The sequence below is a fragment of the Mus caroli genome, chromosome X (genome assembly GCF_900094665.2).
Source record: "Mus caroli chromosome X, CAROLI_EIJ_v1.1, whole genome shotgun sequence".
Classification (NCBI taxonomy): domain Eukaryota; kingdom Metazoa; phylum Chordata; class Mammalia; order Rodentia; family Muridae; genus Mus; species Mus caroli.
Genome location: NC_034589.1, coordinates 131116480 through 131144200, shown reverse-complemented (window position 1 = coordinate 131144200; position 27721 = coordinate 131116480). Strand labels below are relative to the sequence as shown.

Here is a 27721-nt window from a genome sequence, read left to right as displayed (position 1 = left end):
GCCTCCACCCTGCTACCCTCGGAGGCCCCATCCCCGCCTCTTTCCTCCTCCTTCTCCCGCCTAGTCTTTTGCACTCCGAGTGTGCACTCGCGCACAGTTTTGCTCTTTCACCACTGTGACTGAATTCACCTCCCACCTAAGCCTGGCGGACTAACTCCTCCGGTGACCTGGTTCTCTGGCCATTACTTTGCATACCTGGCCACATACTGGGCACTCAGCCGGCCCTCGCTAACTTCTAGGAGTAAGGCTGTGAAACTGATGGACAGGCTTTAGCTTGGGGAGTGTGCTGAGTATGGACTTCCTGCTTCCTCCCTTCGGCCTTGAAATGGGAGATTCAAAAAAAAAAAAAAAAAAAAAAAAAAAAAAAAGACCATAAAAGTATTGCTCGCCTTCTTGTCACAGCCTCACTTTCTTCCTGAGTGCCTAAATTGAGGACTTCTCCTCGGACTCCTTCTAACCCAGCTCTGATGCTTTTCTCTCCCCCCCCCCGCCCCCCTACACAAACCTTGCTGGCTCTCTCCCTCCTTCCCTCCTTCCGTCCTTCTTCCTCCCCGCCCCCTTCCGACAACAGCGAGCCTTCAGTGATAGACTAGCTGGAGGAAAAGAAGCTTCTTCTCCTGACCTCTTTCCCTCCCCACCCGCAGAGAGACAGAGACAGAGAGACAGACAGGCAGTCAGAGACAGAGAGAGCGAGAGACAGAGAGAGCGCGCAGCTGCTTCCTAACCCCGCCTTGGAAAGAACAGCCAGGAAAAGTGAGCGCTAGCTGGGTTCAGAGGGCCCCCTCTTCTCTGACGCTTTCTACCTCGTGGCTGGGCTGGCTCCTCTAAGGGCTGGTAATTAAGGAAAGAACTACTCAGAATGTACCTCATATTGGTTTAATATTTATTGCAGACTCGCATACGTTAGAAGAATATCCAGAAAAAACAGTTAGGCATCTTGCCTAGGAAACACTTTCTGATGTTGGCTGTAAGCCAGTCTTAAGATGTAAACTACAGTCTCCTGGATTATCAGGCCAATACCTTCCCATCCTTTGCAACCTAACAAATACAGCCAGGCAAGCTTGTCTGACTTTAAGCTTTTTGAAGCAGCCACCAAAGGCAGGATGTTTTTCAAGAGGCTAATTAATTAAGAATGGCCAGGAACAAGGATCAGTTCAGAGGCACTCACTTGGCCCTCCTTAGGCGTTTTGTTGTTGTTGTTGTTGTTGTTGTTTTGCTAAATCTCGGCTGTATGACCAAAGAACAAAGTGAGGGGGCTCCGAGCATAGGGATGTAGCATCTGGAGGCCTCAAGTTCCTTATCTTTGAAGGATGACAATATAGCTCATAGGGGTTTGCTCTTTCAAATGAGTTGACTTCTGTAAAACATTATTTCGTGTCTGACACGTGGAACATATCCACTAAATACTACCTGTTAAGAATCCAAGCAAGCATTTGCATGTGCCTTTAAGTGATACACTCCAATTCGGTGCCCTCCCCCACATCTGCAGAAACAAGCCACCTTCCAAAACCCACGGAAAAATCACTCTTCTCAATCCCCCACCCAGCCTCCAGCGCTCTCTCTCCCTCCTCCAAACTTGTATAGCATTTGTTGCGTGCACGCCTCATTTTCTTCTGAATCACATACTGCTTTCCATTGTTCTCTCTGTGAGTTCTGCCTCCCACACCCAGCTCTTCCACCGACCACATGGGAGGGTCTTAATGTTTTCTACACAAACACACCCCTCAGCACCTAGCAGAGAGACACATAGTAAACACCAAAGAAACACAAAGAAATTGTTGCCCCCATAGGTAAAGAGGCAAGGAAGAAATGAAGGAAATGATGGGTCGAATTTTAAGAACAACAACAAAAATGCTTTTTAAGTGAAGCATTTTTAAATTATTTTATTTATTTATTATGTGAGAACACAGGACACTCAAGTACCATGTCATGTGTTTGGAAGTCCGAGGACAAGAGTCAGTTCTCTCCTCTCACCGTGTAGGTCCCAGGAGTCCAAGTCAGATCTTCAGGCTTGGCAGCAAAGTGCCTTTACCTGATTATCCATCTCACTGGCTCTGAGGGAGTCCTAGTGCCCCATAGTGAAAAGGGAACCTGGTGTGGACTAGCAGTTTGAGCAGTTCAGAGCAGTTGCAAGAGAGGCTGCTCTGGGGCCCCGGGGAAGGGGGGGGGGGCAGCAGGGTAGAGGGTGAGATAAAAGGAAGCCTGCAGGAGGTGGGAGGCAGGAGTAGGCTGTGAAGGGAAGACTGTGATGTGGGGCCTTGGTGGTTTAGGGAGGACCACCTCCTTAAGGGTGGTAAAGTGAGTAAGAGGAGAGCAAGGATGGAGGGAGTTGGTATTGGGGAAAAGGTTTTCCTGTGTCTTGTTTTGTTGCTGGTGGTGGGTGTTTGTTTGTTTGTTTTTGTGAGACAGGATCTACTTATGTAGCCCAGGCTGTCCTGGAACTTGGGTTCATAGATCAAGTTGGCCTGGAATGCACAGATCTACCTGACTTTGCCTCTCAAATGCTGGCCTTAAAGACATGCAAGTCTACCTGGCTTCTTGGGGAGGTTTTTACTGGGGTGGGCTTTTCACTGATGCAGCTGCTTTTGAGTCATTCATGGGCCTGGAAGTAGGCCCAGATAAACTCCCTAGTTCACTAAGCTAGACTTCAGGGGAATGATTTTTTTTTTTTAGTCTATCATTAATGCCTTTTCTGAGATGAAGAGATATTTGCCCATGTCTACCTTAGGAAAAGACGCACACCAAACCCGCATGTCAAATGCAAGCAAAAAAACAATGTACAATTCTGAAGTTCTGTGAAGTACTAGGAATAATAAACTGCATGTGTATGGGGAGACTGAAGAAGCCTTTGTCTGGGTCTGTCTGCCTTCTCTTTCTCCCCCTCCCATTCATTCAACAGCAGCCTTCATTCTCTACAGTCAGGGAGCCTCTGTAATGTGCAGAAGAATGTTCTGGACCTAGGAGCAATTCTTGCCCTGAAAGAGCTTAAGATCCACCCTACGGAGCACCTATAAACAAGGTTAAACAATACTACTTGGTTTGAGGAGGGCTATAAAGCCAAGCAGACAAAAAAAGCAAATGTGCCTGTATGAATGAGCTACACAGGTTAGAGCCCTGTGTGGTCATCATCATGCGGTGATGCCCATCTTCCTAAAAAGCAGGCGACTGAGGCAGGATCATCAGGGGGTTGAGGCCAAATTGTATAGCATAGCCTTTCCCAGGGCAGCTGGGGCTCTATAGCAAGATCCTGTCTCAAAACAAGACAAAATTGAAAATCTGGGATGTGGGGAGCCAAGGCAGCCATGACCGAATGTGTAAAGACCAAATAATGTCCTAAGTGAGAGTATATTGGCTTGTCAGGGACCCAATCCTTCAGACCCATGCAAATGGCAAAGCCTTCCTCTGGTCCAGATACAAGTGTGGACTAATCATTGGCTAATAGGTGCGAAAGAAAGAAAGAAAGAAAGAAAGAAAGAAAGAAAGAAAGAAAGAAAGAAAGAAAGAAAGAAAGAAAGAAAGAAAAGCCCTGCAGCTTCTTCCTGCTTGGTGTTGACAGCAGGAGACTGCTCACTTAGAGACATCTCCTGCTGAGTCTAGCTAACTAACTCTTCCTCCCTGAGGTTCCAGGTTGTTGCTGTAGTTGGTGCCACCCCATCAGACGCCACTTAACCCCAGCTTTTCTCTCTGTGTGTGTGTGTGTGTGTGTGTGTGTGTGTGTGTGTGTGTGCCCTTTTTTCATTCCCTTGTCACACATGGTCAGGTCAAGTCCCAGTGAAGCTGGATGTGACACAGGAGGAGTTCAAACAAAGCTAAAGTCATCTAGAGCTGTTTGGAGGTGCAGATAAACCTAACCCCATGGTGATCTGCTGTGGCTACATGGACTCTTAGGCTGGAGAGATGGCTCAGCAGGGAAAAGTGCTTGCTGCTCAGCCTGACTACCTAAGTTTGATCCTAGGTCCTCACATGGTAGAAAAAGAGCCAATTCCTGCAATTTGTCCTCTGACTTCCACAAGTGTACTCTGGTGTACACATGTTCTCAAAAGCATGTGTGCACTTACACTCAACATAACAATGTTTTATTATTAAATGTAATAAAAACTAAATACAAGTTTGGGTCATACCTCAGGCCAATCAGATGAATAGAATCAGAAAAGACAAAAAGAGATAGAACACTACTAGTTTAGTCACTAAAGTTAGAAAACCCATAGACTGTGGATTTGGCTAGTTGTACAGTGGTGCTTGCCTAATATACAGGGCCCTGGGTTCCATGTTCAGCCCCCCCACACACACACACACACCAGGGGCTAGTAAGATAACTCAGTGGGTATACAGGTGCTTGCCACTAACATTTATTGCCTAAACTAGCTGAGTTCAATCCCTAAGATTCACATGGTAGAAGGAGAGGTTAGACTTCTGTCTTCTGACTGACACATATGTACCATGTGACATGTGTATTATGTGCACATGCACAAAACAAAATAACTACATAAATATAATAAAATAGTCTTAAATTTTAATTATGGATGACCATTAAGTGGTCTGGTGCTTCATTCAAATTATCTTACTTAAATTTTGTGAACAAACAGCCTGAGACACAGTCACTATACACACACACACACACACACACACACATATATATATATATATATATATATATATATATATATATATATATCCTAATTCTATGATTGCTGCGTTACAGACAGAAAGTTGAAAGCTCAGACCATACTGACTGTAAATGCCACAGTTCAGATTTTGTCCCAGATCTACAATCTCCAAAGCTAGTGACCTGAACATCTATATGATATTGCCTCTCAGGGGACCTGGGCACAGAGACAGTACCTCAGAAGCTCTTAGGAAAGAGATAGCTAGCTATCGGTAAAAAGATCACTGCATTTATTTTTTTTTCTTTCTATCCAGGGCGACCTGACATCCACTAAGATGCATTATTAGTCTTAAGTGTACAGCTTGGTGAGTTTGACAAATGTATACGCCCCTGTAATCACCATTCAGATCTTCCAATCAATCCTCACCCCTAGAGGTAACCATTGCTATGATTTCCATCACTATTCATGTGGCCTATCTTTGAATGCCATACAAATGGAATCATTTTGCTATTGTGACTGGCTCCTTCTGCTCAACATTCTATCTCCTAAGTTCATCAAAACATTCTCTCTCTCTCTCTCTCTCTCTCTCTCTCTCTCTCTCTCTCTCTCTCTCTCCTTCCTATTCCTAGCTCATCCTGTCCCTTCTTCTCCTTTGAGAGAAGGTCTCACATTGTAACGTAGGCCAGATTGGAACTCATTATGTAGCCCCAAACTTGTGGCAGTTCTTTTGCCTCAGACTCTGTAGTACTGTAATTACAGATGTGAGCCACAGTAACTAAAATCGTGTTGTTGTTGTTTTAATTTTGTTTTAAACCAGTGGCTTTTGTTTTGTTTGTTGTTTTCTCCCGTTTGTGATAAGATGCATTATGTAACCCAGGCTAGCAGGGAACTCAAACTCTTCTTGCTGCCGGCTCCTAAATGTTAGCATTTCCGGTGTGTACCATCATCATGCCCTGTCAGATCAGGTATTACACTCAGAAATGCATGCTGAATGTAGGAGATGCTAAGCTTACCGCATTCAGGATCTAGCTAGCACTGGGCTTTAATAAAGACTTCTGGGAAATATTGCTTCTGGGTAGCCCTTCTCTACACTCCCCCCAACCCCCATGGATCTTTGGTACCAGTGGTGTTCTCATAGCTGGTACTATGAGCCGAACCTCCCTAGCATAGTCTCACAGAACCACTCATCATGGCAACCAACAGAATACTGTTCTCCCAAGTAAATGCAAGATATATGCTGTACAGAGTTCAGCATTGTGGACTTTTGGGATCACAGGAAGAATTCTTTTATTTCATTTATTTTTACCTTTATTGTTTCTTTTAAGGAAGAATTCTGATCCTCACAGCTTCCGATCCAAGATCACAATATTTGGCTAAGAGGTGTGGGTGAAGGCTGTGCAAAAGAGTCCATTCCCAGTACGATGTTTTTGGATGTGGTTTATCTCCCAAGACTTGATATGTTGGAGGTTGTGTCCTCAGTGGAGTAATGTAGGAGAAGGAAATGGGACCGTTAAGAGGTGGTACCTAGAGGGAAGTCCACAGGTCATTGGAGGATATGCCCTTAGTAAAGATCTAAGTAGCTCTTGAGCAACTCTAACTCTCCAGAGAGGGGTTCTTAAAAAGGAGCAAGTCTAGCTAATAAATACTCCTTCTAGTTCCCTGTCTGGCCACATGATATGTTCATGTTCATCAGACATGAACTTGAACTATGTGTCATGAGGCCTTTGTCTGGGCCATCTCCATGTTGTTTAACCTTTCAACGTTAAAACTATGAGGCAAGCAAGCCTCTTTTCTTTATAAGGTTCGCCTCCTGCGGGTACTTCTTTACAATTACAATAAAGTTATCGTTCTCGCAAATAGACAACTCTCACACATCAAAGATGAACTTAAAACATATCCTGGCTGTCTCCAAAATACCACCAAATAGAGACTGCTGCTCTTCCTGTCCTTCTTCCTTCATCCCTCCATCTCAAGCAAACCCTGGGTTTGCCTTCTCTCCTTCACTAAAACAAGGTCTTGCCATGTAGCTCAGTCTAACCTTGAACATATGATCATCCTGCCTTTAGCTCCAGAATGCTGGGGTTACAGGTGTACACCATAACATTCTGATCAAACTTGCAGTCCTTCTAAATCCACAGTCAAAACTAAATGGCTTTAGTCTCGGGCATGGTTCAGGCCTCTGTCTCCAGCAATCAGGAAGCAGAGGCAAGGAGATCTCTGTGAGTTTAAGGCCAGCCTGGTGGAAAATAGTGAGTTCCAGGCCAGCGAGATCTACATAGTCTCAGAAAACTTAAATAAATAAATAAATAAATAAATAAATAAGTGGCTTCAGTCATGTTGATGCAAGTTTACTCTTTCTCTTTCCCTCCATTCAACATCTTCAAGGAAGGCAATGGTTACTTGGGCTCTTATTACCAGCAGAGTCCTTTAATCAGCAGCTGTAATGTGGGTCAGAAGTAGAGTATATGTTTGGATACATATGCCACTGGTTTGAATTTCCAGTACCATATATATGGGGAAAAAACAGTTTTGAAAAAGAGAGAGAGAGAGAATCTTTACATTTTGTTTCCCAGTTCATTTTATCTATTGCTTCATTTAAAAGAAATATGATCTTACGATACTACCTGGGTTTGCCTCAAATGCCCAGACTTGGCCGACTGAGTCCTGCCTTAGCCTCCCAAGTACCTAGGATGACAGGTACCATGCCCTTCCCTGGCTTTATTTCAATGTGTGGTGTTAGGGATCAATCCTAGGACCATGTGCGTACTGCGCAAGTGCTTTACCACTGAGCTCTACGTTTGCTACCTGGTTTTCAAACTGTCTACAACCGTTTCCTTCAATGTCTGAACTTTATTCCTGGGTCTTCTGCAGTCTCCAGATATCCAGCTAACTTCTCTAGACAGTTACCTAACATCCTGTGGGTGTTTTGTTTGTCTCTCTTGGTACTTAGATCTCTGACTTCTAATGTACTTGAGCCTTCCATCAGTAATATTTTACTCACCCCTCACTATACCCTTGATAAAACAGCTATGAAGATTAACCTTCATTGTTGAATTGAGTGATTTTTTTTTTTTTGATACGGGGTCTCTCTACATAGCTGTGACTGCCCTGGAACTCACTATGTAGACAAGGCTGGCCTTGAAGTCACAGAGATCTGCCTGCTCCTGATTCCCAAATGCTGGCACTAAAGGCATATGCTGATATACCTAGCAGACTTGAATGTGTTAAAAAAAAATAAACACCTAGGTACCTTGGAGCATCTCTATGAAGGCATTTCCAAAGAGTACTGGGAAGGGAAAACTAGCCCTGAGTATAATGAACACTGTCACGCTGACTAGGGACCCAGACTGAATAATAACGAGAAGGCTTGATGAATGATGCTTTCCTTCTTTGCCTTTGACAATCTACATGATGACAACAGCGGTCTCACACTCCCATCTGCAAGCCATCGCCACCGCCATGCCTGCCAAGTCAAGACAGACTACATTTCCATCAACCACGTGCCCAATGAAATCCTTTCTTAAGTTGCTTCCTGGCAGGTATGTGGTGAGAGTGACAAGAAAAGTTACTAATACAAGAGCAGAGACACGAGTAAAGACAAACAGTATTGTCTTAGGAGATACAGACTACCCAGGCTCCAACCTTGGGTCCTTGACTTGCCTAACCCACTTCCTGCTCTGCTTTCCTTAAAGTTGGATATAAGACACAAATCCTTTCTCTCTTTCTCTCTTTTTTTATTAGATATTTTCTTTATTTACATTTCAAATGCTATCCCAAAAGTTCCCTATACCCTCCCTCTGCCCTGCTCCCCTACCCATCCACTCCCACTTCTTGGCCCTGGCATTCCCCTGTACTGGGGCATATAGAGTTTGCAAGACCAAGGGGTCTCTCTTTCCACTGATGGCTGACTAGGCCATCTTCTGATACATATGCAGCTAGAGACAAACATCTCCTTGTTTTACAAGAATATTCCCAGAGTAAATAATATTATATACATATGCACGTGGCTTTTTTACTTTGGGTTTTTGTTGTTGTTGTTGGGTTTTTTGTTTGTTTGGTTTGGTTTTTGTTGTTTGGTTGGTTTCGAGTCAGGATTTCTCTGTGTAACCCTGGCTGTCCTGGAACTCACTCTGTAGACTAGATTGGCTTTGAACTCAGAGATCTACCTGCTTCTACTTCCTGAGTGCTGGGATTAAAGGCGTGTGCCACCACTCAGTGTTTGTTTGTTTGTTTGTTTGTTTTTTAAACAGTCTTACTGTGTATTTCTTGGCTGTTCTGAAACTTGTTATGTACACAAGGCTCCATGGAACTCACAGAGATCCACCTGCCTCTGCCTCCCAAGTGCCAGGACTAAAGGCGTGTACTACCATTCCAGCATACATAGGTTTTTAACAATATTGCTGACTTATCAGATCCAAAGATGACCACTATCGCCGAATCTTACAATAGTAGGAGAAGGCTATGCTTTCACAGGGAAACTATTTTAGCTACATACATTATATACATACTATAAAAATGTTGACAGAACCACTGAACAGGTACTTTGGTGTGACAGAAAGCAACTTTAAAACACACGGATATTCTTAAACCTTTTATTTATAATCTAGGATGAGCAAACCAAGTTGAAGCAAAGTTAAAGACTAACAAATTATTCTTTAAACTTCCCAATGTAAACTTTCCTTAATTCCATTTATCAACTGTCACTGATGAAACATTTTCTTGGCTGACAGTTCTGAACTACCACTGACCTTGTCATCGGGGATTCAAGTTGGCATTATTTGGCTCCTTACATCAGCAAGCTGTGAGATGGCTGTCTTTCTTCCAGGAGTTTTAAGGAAAGTCTGTGGTTAAATGTCATGAATTTGAGTAGAGCCCAAAGAACTGTTGCTGAGGAATATTGGGCAAAGCAGAGAACCTTTTAGGATTTACCCAGCCCTTGGCATAGGCCAGGAGAGCCTGGTTGGACCGCATCATCATGTAATCGAAACTTCAGTGGTCCCTCCTTATATGCAGGGAATTCATCCCAAGACCCATGTGGACTCATATAATTCATTATGCCTATGTTTCCTTCCTATTCATATACAAATGTAATGCCTTTTTTTTTTATCAGAACTAAGCACTCACTGTTCATTATAGCCATAGGTTTTGCAGTTTGAGGTACCAGAGTAAAAGCAACATGAATTTCTCTTTCTTTCTTCACAGTTTCACAGGTAGACTTATTTTTACCGTAGATCTTAGCAATCTCAACATGTTTTTTTTTTTCTCTCCTTTCCCTTGGCATGCAATTTCTTCCTTATCATGTCAAGGAATTTTGCCTTTTTTAAGCTGATCATGAAGATGAACACCTGTAATGCAAAAACTTGAGAAGGCGAAGCAGGACCGGGAGCTAGAGGCCCTCCTGACTTACATATTGAGAACTTCTTTAAATAAAACAACAACACAGCTTTTCCCTGTTCAATTTAAAGGAAGCTCTTTGAAGCTTTTCTTTTCATATCAAAATAGCAGCATAGGGGCCAGGGAGATGGCTCATTGGGTAAAAGCACTTACCTTACAAGCCTGGTGATTTCAGTTTGATTCCTGAACCTGAAATCCATTGAACCCAGTGGAGAGAGCTGACTCCCCAGAAGTTGTTCTCTGATGTTCACATGCATGCTGTGGCAAGTGAACATTCTCATTAACACACACACACACAGAGACACAAATAAATAAATACATTTTCAATTGTAGCATTAATATGCTTGCACATTGGAGCTATTAAGTAAAATAAGAATCACTTGAACACAAGGACTGTGATACCAGAATAGTAAATGGGGAACCTGCAGGCAATGTGTCAAGGGATGGTTTTCATGTCCTAAGAAGGGTAGAAAGGAATACTGTGAAATCTCAAAATCCTACTCAGCAAAGCATACAATGTAAAACTTAGAAACTGCTTCCTCCTGGGATTTTCCGCTAGTATTTCCGGATTGAGACTGATGATCATAGGTGACAAACTTCAGGAATCTGAATCAGAGAAAAAGCAAGCGGGGACTATACAGAAGCAGACCATTGAACCAGACACCAGAGTGGATCCAACTAGCAGCAGTCAATCATGCCATCGTTGGGCCTCTGTTTTCTCTTTTAGAAACTAATACACTTTCAGTCACTCACCTCTGAATTCCCTTCTAGCTTTAACAATATTCTTTTAAAATAACTAGGAAAATTAGTGTGAAAAAGCTGTCCTTACAAATTTTAGGCTGCAAGTTGAAAACTTGGATTTCTAACTCATTTTTCTCTTTTCTGTCTAGCCCATGATAGATTAATGAAGGAATCGCTTCATTGAATACAGATGTAAGCTGATTAGTTCCAGGCCAAGTTAGTCACAGATGCATAGAAGATGGAAGAGCCTGTACCTTCTTGAAAAAGATTCATTTCTACCTATGTTATTTTCTCACATCCTTTGTTTTTACCATTACTGTGATAAATATGAATTGAGTGCTACTATGTTCCATGAAACATGTTCAGATAAGTATAACTAAAATTTCAAGCATTAGGGCAAATAGACACATCCGTAGGCACATACATACACACACACACACACACACACACACACACACACACACCACAATACACACTTTGTTTTTGCTGTGGTTGAATGCTGCAATAAATATTTTACATCCCTGATAGAGTGCTTTATTAGTATGTCTAGAGCCTTGAGCTTGATTCCTAGCCCCACATAAAATCAGAGAGAGTGATCCACATTTGTAGTCCCACCACTAGGGAGGTAGAGACAGTGAGACCCAAATTTCATGGACCAGTTACACAGTTTGAAGACAGTCAGGAAGGAAGATCCTGTCCCTACTCCCCCATCCCTGCCCCCCCCCCAAAAAATAGGTGTTTTGATTCACGGATCAATATTTGAATAACAAATTAAACGAACAAATTGAATCTTAAATCAGAGAAGTGAGTTCTAGTGTTTGCTAATGATGAGCTCTTGCAGCCTAGGCTTGTGGCTTAACCACTCAGAGCCCCCTTTCCTTAGACAAGATGTATTATTCAGTGTTTGCCTTGCAGTGTGGTTGTGAGGTTCAATGTGGTAGGACATGTGTGAGGTAGCTAGCACCTTATCTGACAAGTAAGTCACTCAATAACTGTTTACTCTCGGTCCTTCTTCCCTTTAAATTACAAATACTCATGTCTTCATCATGAGGCAAAAATGAAGTCTACCTTAAGTGGATCATGATTTCTGTTCAACACCCTTTCACCTCTGTAGCCTTAGGGTAGAACTAAAATCGTATCCTGCCTCAACATGGCGGAGTGTTATTAGAAACCACATATTTTCCTGCAGGGGAGGAAGAAAAAAAGCAAAGAGAAACCCAAGCATCTGTTACATGTGCAATTGATTTGGAGTTGTGGGCAAGCTGGCAGTTTGTAGTTGCTCTTTTTCTGGGTTGGAGTGCTGTTAGAAATCAATATGCTGAAAGTGCTTTTAGGAAACTCACATAGGAACCCCTGGAGGATTCTGAGAGCAGTTGGCTGCATCCTCGCGACAGCTTTAGGCAAGTCCCCTCTCCTAACCTGCTACACTGTTTGCAAGCTACGAATGTGGGACTCTGTCTCCTCTCTCTTCCAAGGAAGGATGAAGCTATCAGCCCCTCCTCAAGGACTCAAGAACCTAGCTTCATGGCTGCCTGCAGCAGTAAAGTCAGACAAGGAAAGCAGACAGACTTTCGTTCACTTGAGATTACTAAGGGGGGTTAATTAATAATAGTATCCCCTCCTGCAGTGAATTAAACAGTCTCTCCTGCTAGGAGCTGAAGTCAGGACCTTGCACAAAGTCGTATTATACTACCTCTGAGTCACATGCTTAGCTCCTCTTCGGAGAGTTATGGTGGGAAAGCACTGAAGTAGCAACGGGTTTCTAAAGTTACACTCGGATCTTTCTCTAAACCTGTTCCTAAAGGACAATCTCAAAGTAGCAATCATGTACTCAGGAGTGACATGCTAAATTATCTCAAACCTGGACTCGACTGAAGGAGGAGGAGGAGGAGAGAAAGAGAGAGAGAAAAGAGGGGAGAGGAAGGAGGGGGGAAATAGAGGCAGGGAGAGCTGCTTTAAGTAAATCCAAGGGCATGTTTCTAGAGCAGATCTGTCTCAATTCACAGCATGACCAGCTAACTTCACACCATGCTCCTTCCTGCTCAGAGACTCATATGACCTGTGGCTCTGTGCATCATGACTGATGAGGTGTGAAAGATCAGGCTGTAGAGAGGTGTTCAGAATCTACTGTTAGGGGCTGGCTAGAGACAAGCAAACGGGCCACAGGTGTTTGGATCCAAGATCTAGCCTCATTATTTGGACCATCTGAGCGCTTAGTTATACTGCCTCCTACGATGGAAATTAAAATATTTTCTTTTTTACTTATTGCTTCAAATCAGGAAACAACTTGGCGCTTTCGTGAACTCATCTGCATCTGCTTTCAAAACAACGCTTGGGAATTAACTGTCTTTGGAGCAATTCCCTCTTGAACAGGGTTCTCCAGAATTTGATAGATTTGTTTCTAAGGAAACAGGCAGGAAGACCAGATGAATTGAGAGAGATAGGTGTGTCCTCATTTTGTGCTTGGTTTGATTGCCCTTTAGCATGTACATCACACACACACAGAGACATACACACTCACGCACCACATACACCATGCACGCCCCCACACATATCAGGGATACAAGAAATGAACATTTTATACTCATTCTTACTTAGTCCCCCCGCCCCCATGCACCCCAGCTACATCCTTCATCTTATGCAGAACCTTGACTTCAGGGCTGCTTCCTGCCACCTTCCTGCATCCTGTCTCTTCATGAGCATCTTCCTTCCTCCAGATTACAGCTTCAGATGCGCACCTTTCCCCGTGAGGGATACACAGCACAGTGTGTGTAGTGTGTGTGTGTGTGTGTGTGTGACCCACACGGCTTATGTTATGTTATCAGTTCAAGGAACAAATATAGAGCCCATGATTTTCCGTAGTCGCTAGTGCCTTTAATCTGGTTTAGAACACTTAGTAGGGACTCTGTAGGAAAAAGTGCCATTTGTCATCAAGGCAGGTAAATAATGGGCTGTGGAGACTTCGTGAGACTCAGATGCAACTTTTCTGTTTCTTCCTTTGAAATGGACCATTTGTGTGTGTGTTGGGGGGGGGGTAGTGTGCATCTGTTTATATATGCCTGCAGGTATACATACAGTTATATACACATGTGTGTGGAGACCAACAGCCAATGTCTAGTGTCTTCATCTAAATGGTATTTTTTGAGACAGGGCTCACTCTGAACCAAGAGCTTGGGTATTCAGACTGGTTGGGAGCAAACCCTAGGAATCCTCCTTATCTCTGCCTCAGAAGCACCAGAAACACAGGCCATAGCACCAAGGTTTTTTTTTTGTTTTGTTTTGTTTTAATTCACTTTGCATCCTGCTCTCTGCCCCCAACTCCCAGTCACCCCTTTTCACAATCCTTCTCATCCCTCATCCCCTTCTCCTCTGAGTGGGTTGAGTCCCCCTGGGTATCCCTTGGCACATCAAGTCTCTGTGGGGCTAGGCTCATCCTCTGCCACTGAGGCCAGACAAGGCAGCTCAGCTAGAAGAACATATCCCATGGACAGGCAACAGCTTTTGGGACAGTCTGCTATTCCAAGTGTTCAGGACCCACATGAAGACCATTTGCTACATATGTGCCACACCAAGTTTTTTTTTTCTTTTTTTTTTTAAGTGAAAGCTAGGCATCCTTTTATTTATCTAAGCCATCTCCCCAGACTTGAAATGTGACATCTTTGACAGTCTATTTATAATATGATATAGATACAATCATGAGCATGACAGTAAGGAATCTTTAATTGGTCCTTTTTTAAAGACAGGTCTTGATTTATGACCTAAATTAGTCTCTATCTTTTGATCCTCCTGCTTCAGTCTCCTGAATGCAGGGATTATGGGCAGGAACCACATCACTATCCTTTTGTTAATTGGGCTTTAGGAATCAAATACAGATGAAGAGGTAGCCCAATAGTAGAAAGCTCACCTAACGTGTAAAGCCCTGGACTCTCCCCAGCAGCACACACAGATGGGGAAAGTAGTTTTGTGATAATGTGCTTACCCAGCATATACAAGGCCCCAGGAGAAATCAAGACTTAAAAAAAAAAAAGATAAAAAATAAAAACAACTAAATGATATACATTGTTGTTCATTAGTATTTCTTACATTTACAATTATATGTGATTCTAAGTTCAAATCAAAAGATTTAAAGCAATAGAAGATGCCCTAGGGTATTGTTGTTGTGTTTGATTTTGTTGTTGTTGTTGTTGTTTGTTTGTTTGTTTGAGACATAGTTTCTCTGTGTAACAGCCCTGGCTGTCCTGGAACAATCTTTGTAAGCCAGGCTGGCCTCGAACTCACAGAGATCTGCCTGCTTCTGCCTTCCAGGTGCTCGGATTAAAGGTGTGCACCACCACACCCAGCTAGTTTGCTTTCTATGACCGTAGTATGCCTGCGAGAAGTCAGAGGATGACTTGTGGGAGTCAATTCTGGTTCTTTCCTTCTATCACATGGGAACTGAGGAGTGAACTCAGGTTTTCAAGTGCCCTTACCCGCTGAGCCATTTTGCTGACCCTAGAAGTGCCATCACCACCACTACCACCCCACCGCACTCCAGGGCTTCCTTCTGTTGCACTGATTAGTTTAGAACTCTGTGTAAACCAGGCTAGCCTTGAACTCACAGAGATCTGTTTAGCTCTGCCAGTCTAGTGCTGAGATTAGAGAAAAACACATCAGTATTTCTAGATCCTTGGGGGTGTTCTTTAGTCTTCTCAATTCTTTTCTATTTTTTAATTTTTTTTTCATTATGGTGTTGGGTATTGTACCCCAAGTGTAGTGCATGCTAGGTAAATTCCCTACCACTCACCTGTACCCAAAACCCTTGGCTTTGCTGACTTATTAGCATTCAATATTATTCCCTTCACTTAGGTCCAAAGTAGTCACCAGAGCTTCTTAAAAGACAGCCATATCAGCAATTGAGACTAATTATGTCAACTGCACTTTACACACAAAGGTGTGTGCTTTCGAAATATTGATTTTAGAAAAATGGGATTTATCAGGATTCTAGGAGTATTTGCCTCTGCTGGGCTTCTCCCAGCATGGCTGGCCTGTCTCTTTTTCTTATCCTTTCCTGACACATCACCTCAAGATTGAATTTCATCTTGTTTTCTATAGGAGACAGAACAGGCTTGCCTGGAAAGAAAAACATCCCTGGAGAGATTAGACTCTGACTAATTCTCGTTTCCAGTATCTAAAGGCAGAGGATTAGATTAAGAAATGAATAACATAATGCTGGTCTCCCATTGTATACTACATGAGCTCTCTTAATATATGGCATGTTTGATGGAGGCCAACCAAGGTGCTTCTTAGGAGCAGATAGATGCTTTGACTACTATATTGGTCACATGCTGTGCAAACATAGGAGGGAAGGCCAGAGGTGTAACAGCTTCATAACAACAAAAAAATTACGTCCGGGTTTTCTTCGTGCTCAGAAATAAGCATTTAAAATCACAAGTTAAAATGTGTGTCTGTGTGTTTCTGACTCATGTATATATGTATTTATATGTATACATATATGTGTGTGGTTTTGTGTGTGTGTGTGTGTTTGTGTTCACATGTGAGTGTGCATCACAGCATGCACATGGAGGACAGAGACCAACTCTGGGTGACAATCCTCTCTTTCCACTTGGTTTGAGACAGGGTCTTTTTATGTTGTTTGCTGTTGTATGTACCAGGGTAGCTGACCTACAAGCTTCTGGAGACTGGCCTTTTTTTATTCCTGCCACACTGTAAGAGCACCAGGAAAATAATGTGCTATGGGGCTGAGCTTTATGTCCATCCTCATGCTTATGCAGAAATCACGTTTCCCACTGAGCCCACTTCCCAGCCCCTAAAGTATGTTTTTATAGTTTCAATGTGAAATGTTTCCCACAGACTCATATATTTCAGCAATTGGTCCCAGATGATTAAAGCTGTTTTGGCAGGTTATGGAATATTTTAGACATGAGACATAGCTTTCAGCATTAGGGCCATATGGAAGGGGCCAGTCAGTTGTAACCCTGCCTCACTTCTGGCCCAAGGGCTCTACTTCTTCATCCACTCAGATTTGAGCAAGCTGCCTTATGGTTTTAGCTACCTTGGACAGGAGCCAGTCTCCCATGATGCCTTTCCCAACATAAAATTGGGAGTGAAAATAAATCCTTCATCTCCTAAGTTCTTTCTGCCAGGTATTTTGTCCCAGTGACTAAAAAAGTGATTAATATATGTGTGATCACATAAATAAGGATAGAAAGGACAGAGATTCATCTCTGGGTAAGCAGCCAAATACTAATATTTAACATTTAAGCAGAATAAGCCTGGCTGTTGTGACTAGGATGTGAAATACCCTTCGCCAGCTCATATGTTTGAACACATGATGCACAACTGCTCTCGTTAGTTTGGAAAGATGTGGAAACTAGAGGAGGCAGGGTCTAGCTGGAGGAAGTGAGTTCTAGGAGGAGGTAGACTAGAAGTTTTCTAGCCAAGTCCCCTTTCCTGTCCGATCTCTCTGTTTCCTGTTCGGCTGAGATCTCAGGAATTCAGGAGTCCCAAGCTACAAACTCCTGCTACCAGGAATCCAGATGTTACCCCAACTTCCTTGCCCTGAGACGATTTCATTCCCTTAAAACTGCAATCCAAAATAAACCCTTCCTTCCTTTGCTTCTTATCTTTATCTTTTTATCACAGCAACAAGAAAAATAACGAGTGCACTGAGTTTTTACTTCCTGTTTCTTTCAGACACAATTGCAGTATCTTTTACTAATCCATTCTTCTTATGTCAGCTTTCTTCCTTTTACTCTGACCCCCTCCAATTCCCCTTTCTCTTCACTCAGAATGTTGTGTTTGTTTAGTTGCAAATACAGCCTGAAAAATATCCAAGTAGTGTTATCTGACTTGGACTGTCATTTTTCTCTGCTGCTCTGGGTCTGCTCTTCTTCCTGGGGATAGACAATTCAGCTACCCCAACGGGATCATATACTTCTCCAAGTATTCCAGATTCACATATTTGAATATTCCTGGCTTGTGGCTAGTTAAGGAAAGGGGAGAATGACACTTCCCTACTCTGAAAGAATTCCTTTGATTGATTTGCTAGCCCTACAATGGAGCAGAATTGCAATAAGGTGACACTGATATTTTGGTTCTTGTGTGGTGGTTTCCTATTAAATGAAACCATTCCCTCCAGGATGGAGAGGGAGGCAAAGAAAACTACAGTGGCAAACAGAAACCTCAGATGCCTGGAAAAGCAGAAACTTGGAAGATTCTTGACTACTGCCTCTTTCAGTTTTATAAAGGGAATGAACACACACTGGTGGAAGGGACCGATCCACTGCCCGACTGAGATGGGAAGCTCTGCATAGCTTACAAGCATAGAGCTCCAGGGTTTCAGTTTCCTTGAGTTATCACCTGTGTTGACATTAGCTCCTTGGCAACGCAGCTGCTTTGGAGTCATCCCTGCTCCTTCGATGTAACCCCTCCATGTCACTCTTGTTAGCAATCCCAATACAGGTTCATTGACTCACCAAGTTGCATGCTCTTTCTTTCTCTTTTTCCCTTCTTTCTAGTTATCCTTCTCTCGTCCAATACATCCTGACTGCATCCTCCCCTCCTTCCACTCCTTCCAACACCCCCACCTCTTCCCTCCCCGAGATCTACTCATACCCCCCCCCCCATTTCACTTCAGAAAAGAGCAGGCCTCCCAGGGAAATCAGATGAACAGAGCGTAAGGAGTATCAGTACAGCTAGCTATAAACCCTCACATCAAGTCTGGATGATGCAACCCAGTAGGAGGAAAGGGGTCCCCAAAACAGGCAAAGGAGTCAAAGACAACCCCTCTGCCACTGTTAGGATTCCCACAAGAACATCAAGCTAAACACCCATAGCATCCATGGCTCACTCTGGCCTCCCTGATTGTTGCTTCAGTCTCTGTGAGCCCCTATGACTCCTGCTTAGTTGGTATTGTAGGTCATGGTTCCGTGGTGCCCTTGTCCCTACTGGCTGCTACAATCCTTCCTTTCCCTCTTCTGCAAAGTTCCTCTGGCTCTGCCTAGTGTTTGGCTGGGGCTCTCTGTATTTGCTCCCATCAGCTGCCGAATGAAGCCTCTCTGATGGTGACACTAGGCTCTGGCCTATGAGTATTGCTGAATAGCATTAAAAAATCATTTCATTGATTTTGTGTTTGTTTGTTTGTTTGTTTTGGCTAGTTGTGTGGTTCTATCCTAGGTCTCTGAGCAATCCAGCCTTTGGTTCTTGGTTAGCCAGACAATGTCAGGCGTGAGTTCCCTCTCTGGCATTAGCTTTGAGTCAGATTAGTCATTAGTTGGTCACTCCACAAGTTCTGTGCCACCATTACCCCAGCACATCTTGCAGGCAGGACAAATTGTAGGTCAAAGGCTTTGTGGCTGGGTTGATGTCCCAGTCCCACCACCAGAAGTCTTTCTTAGTTACAGAAGAATACTAGCTTAGGCTCTGTGTGCCACATTGTCCTCATTAGGTTCATCCTTAGAGATTCCAGGGTTTCCTTCTAGGTTTCCACAACAATCCCCAAATACATCCAATTCTAGTAATCTCTCCATGTACTTTCTTGCTCCATCCCTCCCCCCACCTCACTTAATCCCTCTTGTTCTTATCCCTGTCCCCATTGTCAGTCCCACCATCCCTACCCAACCATTTCAATATCTGTTCTAATTCCCCTTCCCAGGGAGATCATGTATCCTTCTTGAGCCCTCCTTGTTATTAGGTTCTCTGTGGATTGTAGCATGGGTATACTTTACAGCTAATATTCACTTATAAGTGAGTACATACCATGTATGTCTTTATGGATCTGGGTTACCTCACTCGGTATGATTTTTTTCTAGTTTTATCCACTTGCCTGCACATTTCATGATTTGTTTTAAAGATTTATTTATTTATTTTATGTGAAGAGAGCATTGAATCCAATTTACAGATAGTTGTGGGCCACCATGTAGTTGCTGGGAATTGAACTCATGACCTCTGGAAGAGGATCCAGTGGTCTTAAACCTTGAGCCAATCTCTCCATCCCAAATTTCATGATTTTTTTAACAGCTGAGTAATATTCCATTGTTTACTGTATCACATTTTCTGTATCCATTCTTTGGTTTAATAACATCTAAGTTGTTTCCATGATCTGGCTATTATGAATTAAGCTTCTATGAACATAGTTGAGCAAGTGTCCTTGTGGTAGGATGGAGTGTCCTTTGGTATATGCACAAGACTTGTATAGTTGGATCCTGGAGTAGATTAATTCTTAACTTTCTGAGGGAACTGCCACATTGATTTCCATAGTGGTTATACAAGATCACATTCTCATCAGCAGTGTTCCCCTTGCTCTACATTCTTACCAGCATGAACTGTCACATGTGTTATTGATCGTAGGCATTCTGACAAGTGTAAGGTTGAATCTCAAAGTAGCATGTAGAAGAATGCAAATAGATCTGTATTTATCACCCTACACAAAACTCATGTTCAAATGGATGGATTAAAGACTTCAACATAAAACAAGGCACACTGAACCTGATAGAAGAGAAAGGAGGGAACAGTCTTGAATGCCTTGGCACAGGAGACGTCTTTAACCAAATACCAATAGCACAGGCATTAAGACTAACATTTAATAAATGAGACCTCAGACTGCCCCACCTGGGGTTCCATCCCAGATACAGTTACCAAACCCAGACACTATTGTGGATGCCAAGAAGTGCTTGCTGACAGGAGCTTGATATAGCTGTCTCCTGAGAGGCTCTGTCAGAGCCTGACAAATACAGAGGTGGATGCTCTCAGCCAACCATTGGACTGAGCACGGGGTCCCCAATGGAGGAGAAAGGACTGAAGGAGCTGAAGGGGTTTGCAACCCCATAGGAGGAACAACAATATGAACCAACCAGACCCCTAGAACTCCCAGGGACTAAACCACCAACCAAAGAGTACATATGAAGCGACCCATGACTCTAGCCTTATATGTAGCAGAGGATGGCCTTGTTGATCATCAAAGGGAGAAGAGGCCCTTGGTCCTGTGAAGGCTCTATGCCCCAGTGTATGGGAATGCCAAGATGGGGAAGCAGGTGGGTGGAGGGAACACTCTCATAGAAGCAGAGGGGAGGGGGAGGGGATAGGGAGTTTTCAGAGGGGAAACCAGGAAAGGGGATAACATTTGAAATGTAAATAAAGAAAATATCTAATAAAAATTTTTAAAAATGAGTCCTCATGAAACTAAAAAGCTTCTGTAAGGCAAAAGACATTGTTAATCAGACTGAGTCGCACTACATAATGGGGAGAATATTTTCACTAATTCCACATCTGACACAGCGAATTTCCAAAATACAGAAAGAACTCAAGAAACTAGGCATCAACAAACTAAATAATGCAATTAAAAAGAGGTACAGATCTAAACAGAGACTTCTCAACAGAGAAATCGCAAGTGGCTGAGAAGCACTTAAATAATGTTCAATATCCTTAGCCATCAGGGAAATGCAAATCAAATCTACCTTGAGATTCCATCTTGTACCAACTTGTATTTTTCAGACAGAAATCACTTTGGTCTGCCATGAGTTCCCTTTGTGGATGAGTAGCTATGTAATGTGTGTCCCTGGGAAAATCTCTCACATACAACAGAGCTTTCCACCATACATCTCACTCCTATTGGCCAATAGTCTTGAGTATTTCTTTGGGTAGATGAAAAAGCACCTACAGAAATGACTACTGCTTCTAAGATAGCTTGAACTACTATCAGGAGCAATATTAGAGGTCTGTCAGGAAAACAGGAGAGAAATAGTGTTCTCTATCAATTAAACCAATAGTACAGGAAAACAACAACAACAAAACCAGCAACCACTAGCTTTTCTAACGTATTCCTCTATCTACTATGACAAGTAAAATCAAGTGGCATGGGGAGAATGCTTAGGGACCATATGATTAGATGGAGACGTGTTGTATAGATTTAATTCTCACCCAATCAAAAGGCAAATGAAAACATTGACCTGTATCCCAAGGAAGCAAGTATTTGAATATGTGATGGACAGTATGACACCAAGTGTCCAAAGGGGAAAGCTTGGTGGGCGATGGTTTGTAAGTAAGAAGAGAGGTTTGATTTTTGAGACTGTCTTGCTATGTTTTCAAAGCCAGCTTCAAATATCTGGGTTCAAACTGCCAGAGTAATTGAGACTACAGCTTCCTTCCACTGTATCCAGTAGCATAAGGAAGATTTGGCTCAAATTCTGCCCCTTCACTTACTGACTCCACTTAAGCCCTTAATCCCAACTCTTTTTATTGATCAAAGAATATGATTCTCAGCTGGAAATATAGCTCAACAGAAGAGCATTTGTTTTGGCTCCTACCTCAGCACTACAAAAAATAAATAATATAGAGGAACACTTTATTTTTTCTTAAATTATTGATTTCATCTTCTACATGTTGCAATCACCAGAATTTTCAAAGAAAGCTTTCTATTCTCTCTCTATCTCCCTTCAGCTTCTGCCCAATTTGCATCTCCATTTTACAGCAAAATTCCTTGAAAGAGCTTTCTCAATCTATTTGTCCACATCTACTCTCCTTTTCTCTTAAGTCGTCTTCACACAAGCTTTTGCCTCTTATTCAACCAAAACCAGGCTGCTCAAGTCCTCCAGCAATTCTCCGTGTTTCAAAGAAAATGGCTGATTCGCATCATTTCAGTTGCATTATGAATAGATGAACGTTCCTTCCTTTATTACACACACACACACACACACACACACAAATGTATATAACATGGTATATCAGGTGTGTGGAAGCCAGGGGACAGATGAACAGAGTCAGTTTTTTTCCACCAGTTGGGCTCTCGGTATCAAAATCAGGTCCTCAGGCTGAGCCATCTCTCTGCCTAGTCTCAGATATTTGTTACAGCAGGAGAAAGATGGTGTTCAAACAGAATTTCTAAGTGCCCACTTCTCCAAAATTGCTCATTTGTGCAGATCACAGTTTTATACTTATAGTAGCTAAGTCTGAAGCCTTGGAATCATCTTTACTTCATATCCTCTAACAAAGGCATGTGTAAAGTATCCCTGACTTTTCTTCACAACAGCATTAGACTCTACCAGGCCTCCTGCCTCTCAGTCCTTACCTTAACTAGATTCAGGCCACTACCATTCTTTTGTTTTTGCTCAGACTCCTTTTCTGTTCTGTAAGCATACCCATGAATTCCCACTTTGGGGACCATTACATTCATTGCCCAGGACAGTGTAAATAAATAAGTATAAGACTATCCACATCTGCTTCCTACAGATTCCTGCTCAAATATCCTTCAGAATTCTTTCTGATTCTCTTTACTGAATAGCCCCCAGCATTCCCTTCCAACCCCATAACTACCCTATTGTTTCACTTAATCAATATCCCCACTGGATTTATTATGGCTTTTATTCATATTTTTTTTCTACCAGGACACAAATTTCTAACAAGATTTTGCTTAATCATTCATTTGTTCACCAGTCCTTAGAATACCTGGCACTTAATATGTAGTTAATCTTTGCTAAATGGAAAAGTGACTAACCTCTCTCTGAAGACCCCCCACCACACAGATAGTACTAAGTAGGACAAAACCTGAATAACACTTGGACAATGGAGTTGAAAAAGGCCTGTTCATCGGAAATAAAAAAAAAAATGTACACATCTCATGAAAAGGTATGTCGAAATAAATACCAACCACCAACTCATCTGTTTTTTATGTCTAGTCCTCATAAGTGGAAGGAGAAATGTGAACCTGTTTCACAAATGAGGGAAATAATGGTACTTACAGTTTATTACTATTTCCCAAAGGAGCCCAATCAGTATGTATCTTTTCATTTGCTTATTCCATCAACAAATAATTGCTAAGTACTTCCCTCTGTCAATCATACTTCTAGAGAGTAGAAAACTGGTGTAAAGGACGCATCAATTTCCTGACCTTCATGATATTTAAAAAATCAATCATTTTGTGTGTTATTGAGACAGTGCTTCACGTATTCAAAGTAGGGCTCGAACTCAAGGTGGAGCTGAGGATGAATCTGAACTTCTGATTCCTGCCTCCACTTGCAAAGTGCGGGCATTATAGGCAGGCATCCCCTCTGGTTAAATTATCTTATATTCAAGAGATACTTGAAGAAGTCTCACTGACTTGGTAGTGGATCCACTGCTAGTTCAAGAACAGATATTTCTGAAATGCAGATTCAATGTGGGAGTGGGATCAACTTTTCTGCACTTCTACAAAGCTCCCAAGTACTGTTGGCCTAGTGAGCACACTCCGCTTAAAGTCCTAGTATAAAATAGGGACTTTTATTCATTGCCTCATCCATACCTGTACCACAGTAGAGCAAGAAATGTAATTACAGCAGGTGGAGCAAGTTTCAAGGGATCATGACCTGGGAGATCTTGCCTGTATGTTAAACAGCATGTGGGGTTGGGGAACTCCCAAAGCTGTTGATCCTCAGAGATTCAGCTGGGAATCAACCAGGAAGTTGCAAGGCTACTAAGAAACTGCAGCTCCTAGGGAGGAGAAACCTCCAAGTTAGAGGCACCACATACATGCAGTTTCTATGGAGGCCAAAAGAAGAGGTTAGAATGGGAGTTACAGATGGTTGTGAGACACCATGTGGGTACTAGGGACTGAATCCAGGTCCTCTGGAAGAGTAACTTTTATGCACTGAGCCATTCCTCCAGCCGCCTTCACTTCATCACTCCAATCCTCCTACAGATGATCATTAAGGTGTGAAAAGAGACTTGGGATAGGAGACCAAAATAAGAACAAGGCTGTAAGGTAGGAACTGGGACTCAAGATCCAGGGTCATTCCTCAGCACAGTATCATAAGATTGGCCTTGAACCTGAACTAAAGATACTTAAATTCTTCTTGGTGGTGTAGAGTTGATGCAGAGCCTAATGGGGCTGTAGTTGGGGGTTGACTCATTTGAGGAGCATCATGGCAAGAGGAGGATTTTCAGGACAGGGAACTAAGCAATTTCCTCAATGCCTCTCTGAAAAATTCTTAGAAGTCACCAAAAGGTTGGAGCTTTGTTTTGAATGGCATGGTACCAAATGGGAAATTTAATATTGATTATTGGCTCAAGATAATAATAATTTAAAAAAAAACCAAAACACTCCATTGGTTTCTTTGTAATCTGCCAGGGTAAAAAGCATGTAGATAAGAACTAATATTAAGAAGAAAGAGATGGGAGATCAGTAGAGAGAGGAGTGATAGAAGAGACTGACAAAAGAGAACAGAGTATCTGTTCTTTATTGACAATGCCCTCCATGAGATAAGGAGAAAGTCGACAAACAGAATGGAACCAGAATGGCACATTGTGAGCAAACCAGTGTGTTCTCAGTGAAGTTCATAAAGAAGGGAGCCTTGGGCTTTGGTTGTACAAACTCCCTGAGCAGAGTGGCCAAGAGATCCTGACATACCTCCTTCAAAATGAGTCAGAGGAACGAGGGTGGCTCCGTTTATTTGGAGGCTGTAAGTAGGAGAACTGTTGTACACAGGGCATGGCTTTGTAGGGCATGAAGTACAGGTCCAAAATCCTGCTCTGGCTCTCAGTGTCATCATCTATAAATGATAAACCACCCACATCTTGGAACTGTGTGGGAAGTACATTACTTAATGCATTCAAAATGCCTGGAACACAGCTAGGCTCATTGTTAGGGTTACGTAGATGTTACAGATCCTGCTGCTGTTACATCAGGAACATAGAACATGAGAGCCCAAAGTCCTCATTTACACAGACAAAAGCCTGAGCTATAGAGACAAGCTGTGAGGGGAGTGCTCCCGTGAGGGGAGAGTGCTTCAGGTCACTGACAACACAGAGCAGAGCAAAGAACAGAAAACAAGTCTCCCAAGTAATGTGTTCTTCCTACAACATACCAGGAATTGTTCTTTGTTTAACTGTTTAGTGTGTGTGTGTGTGTGTGTGTGTGTGTGTGTGTGTGTGTGTGTGTGTTGAGGCTCCACTCAGGAGTTCATTCTACCTTCTACCTTGATAGTCCTGTGAGTTGAATTTAGGCTGTCAGGTTTTGGTAACAGACACTTTTACCAACTAAGAAAGTTTGCCAGCCCAACACACCATTAACTTAAAAAAAATTTTTTTGAGACAGGGTCTCTCTACATAGCCCTGGCTGTCCTTGAATTCACTCAGTAGCCTAGGATGGCTTTGTACATAGAGAGATCCACCTGCCTTTCCCCTCTGAGTGCTCAGATTAAAGGCATGTGCAACACCAACACTTGGCATCCCGGCTTCTTCTGTCACCTTCCACAGGGAAAAATACTTCATACCCTCACACAAGTGTAAAAACCAGTCTGACATTTGCAGAGAGCAATACTTGGACTAACTCTAATTTCTCATATTCTACTCTTTAAAAATAAATCAACGAATGGATACGTAGTCATGGGGACAGAAGGCCAGGATAAAAACTGAGCAAAACTAGCTGGAGAACATGACAATGAGCTCAAGAGTCCATGATAATTAAACTGTTACCAACTTGACAGGATCTAGAAGCACTTAAGAGAGAAACTTATGAACATGCCTGTGAGGGAGTTTCTAGACTGGGCTCATTGATCTGGTCTTGGGTTGAGTAGAAAAGGAGAGAGCGAGCTGAGCACCAGCAATTGTGTGCTTCCCGACAGCAGACACAATGTGCCCTGTACACTCCTGCCCTTCACACTATGATTTGCCCACTGTGATGGCCCATATCCCTTCAAACCATGAGCCCAACTAACCCTTTTTCCTTAAGTAACTTTGGCTGGTATTTTGTCACAGTCATGAGAATAATGAATAGAGAACCTGTGAAAGGCATGATGGTTTGTACTACACAGAAGACAGAAGAGGCAGAATCTGCCCCAGTTATGCTAAAGAACCACACCCCTTTCATCTCATCCGATCATTCTCTGCTCCTATTTTAGAGGAAGCATGACCTTTAAGAAAGAAACACCAAAGAACAGACAGAACTCAGATCTCTCTGCTTATGGGATGTACTTGAATTGAGAAAACCCCAAGTGGCATGGGAGGTTGAACATCTTTGAGCAGGACAAGACAGGATTAAACCTGCTTGATTAAAGAGGCCAGAAAAATGGCAACTGCTTCCCCCATAACAGCATTTAAGGAAAGGAAAGGAAATATGTGGCAATTAAAAACAATACAGAAGAAAAAAAGCTATTGTTTGTCATCTTAAGTTCATAAAGCTCAATAAATTCCTTACATTTGTATACACAAAATGGATGTTGACACAGGAAGGAAAACCAAGCATGAATAATGAAGAAGCGACTATAAAATTATTACATGTTATTATGTAATGATATAAATGTCCATAGAAACATAATAAATTTCTGTACTACTGTTAAAAATCAAGGAATATAGCTATATACGTTGACAAAAAATTCCAATGTGTATCTTTCCTTATACCATCCAAAAGAATTACTTATACATTTTTCTATTCAGTTACTTTAAGTGAACTGGGTCAAACATGTTGTCTTTTTGAATGTCTGAGTTCTTTCATTTAACATGTTTTCAAAAGTTTATCTGTATTGTAAAATACATGAATGCCAAAATTTTTTGACCAAAATATATTCCAGCATATGGATATTCCACCTTCTACTTGTCCATTCTTTTTTTTAACAATTTTTATTAGATATTTTCTTCATTTACATTTCAAATGCTATCCCGAAAGTCCCTTATACCAGCCCCCCCCAACCCACCCACCCCCTCTTCCTGGCACTGGCATTCCCTTGTATTGAGACATATAATCTTTTTTTTTTTTTTTTAGAATTAATTTTTTATTAGGTATTTTCCTCATTTACATTTCCAATGCTATCCAAAAAGGCCCCAATACACTCCCCCCCCCAACTCCCCTACCCACCCACTCCCACTTTTTGGCCCTGGCGTTCCCCTGTACTGGGGCATATAAAGTTTGCAAGTTCAATGGGCCTCTCTTTCCAGTGATGGCCGACTAGGCCGTCTTTTGATACATATGCAGCTAGAGTCCAGAGCTCTGGGGTACTGGTTAGTTCATAATG

At 42.4% G+C, this 27721-nt stretch overlaps 1 protein-coding gene across 1 annotated transcript in view; it reads left to right on the top strand.

Moving 5' to 3' along the window:
- The window catches only part of LOC110286408 (60S ribosomal protein L23-like), a 60101-nt gene that overhangs the window by 566 nt on the left and 31814 nt on the right, over positions 1-27721 (top strand). The window lies entirely within an intron of this gene.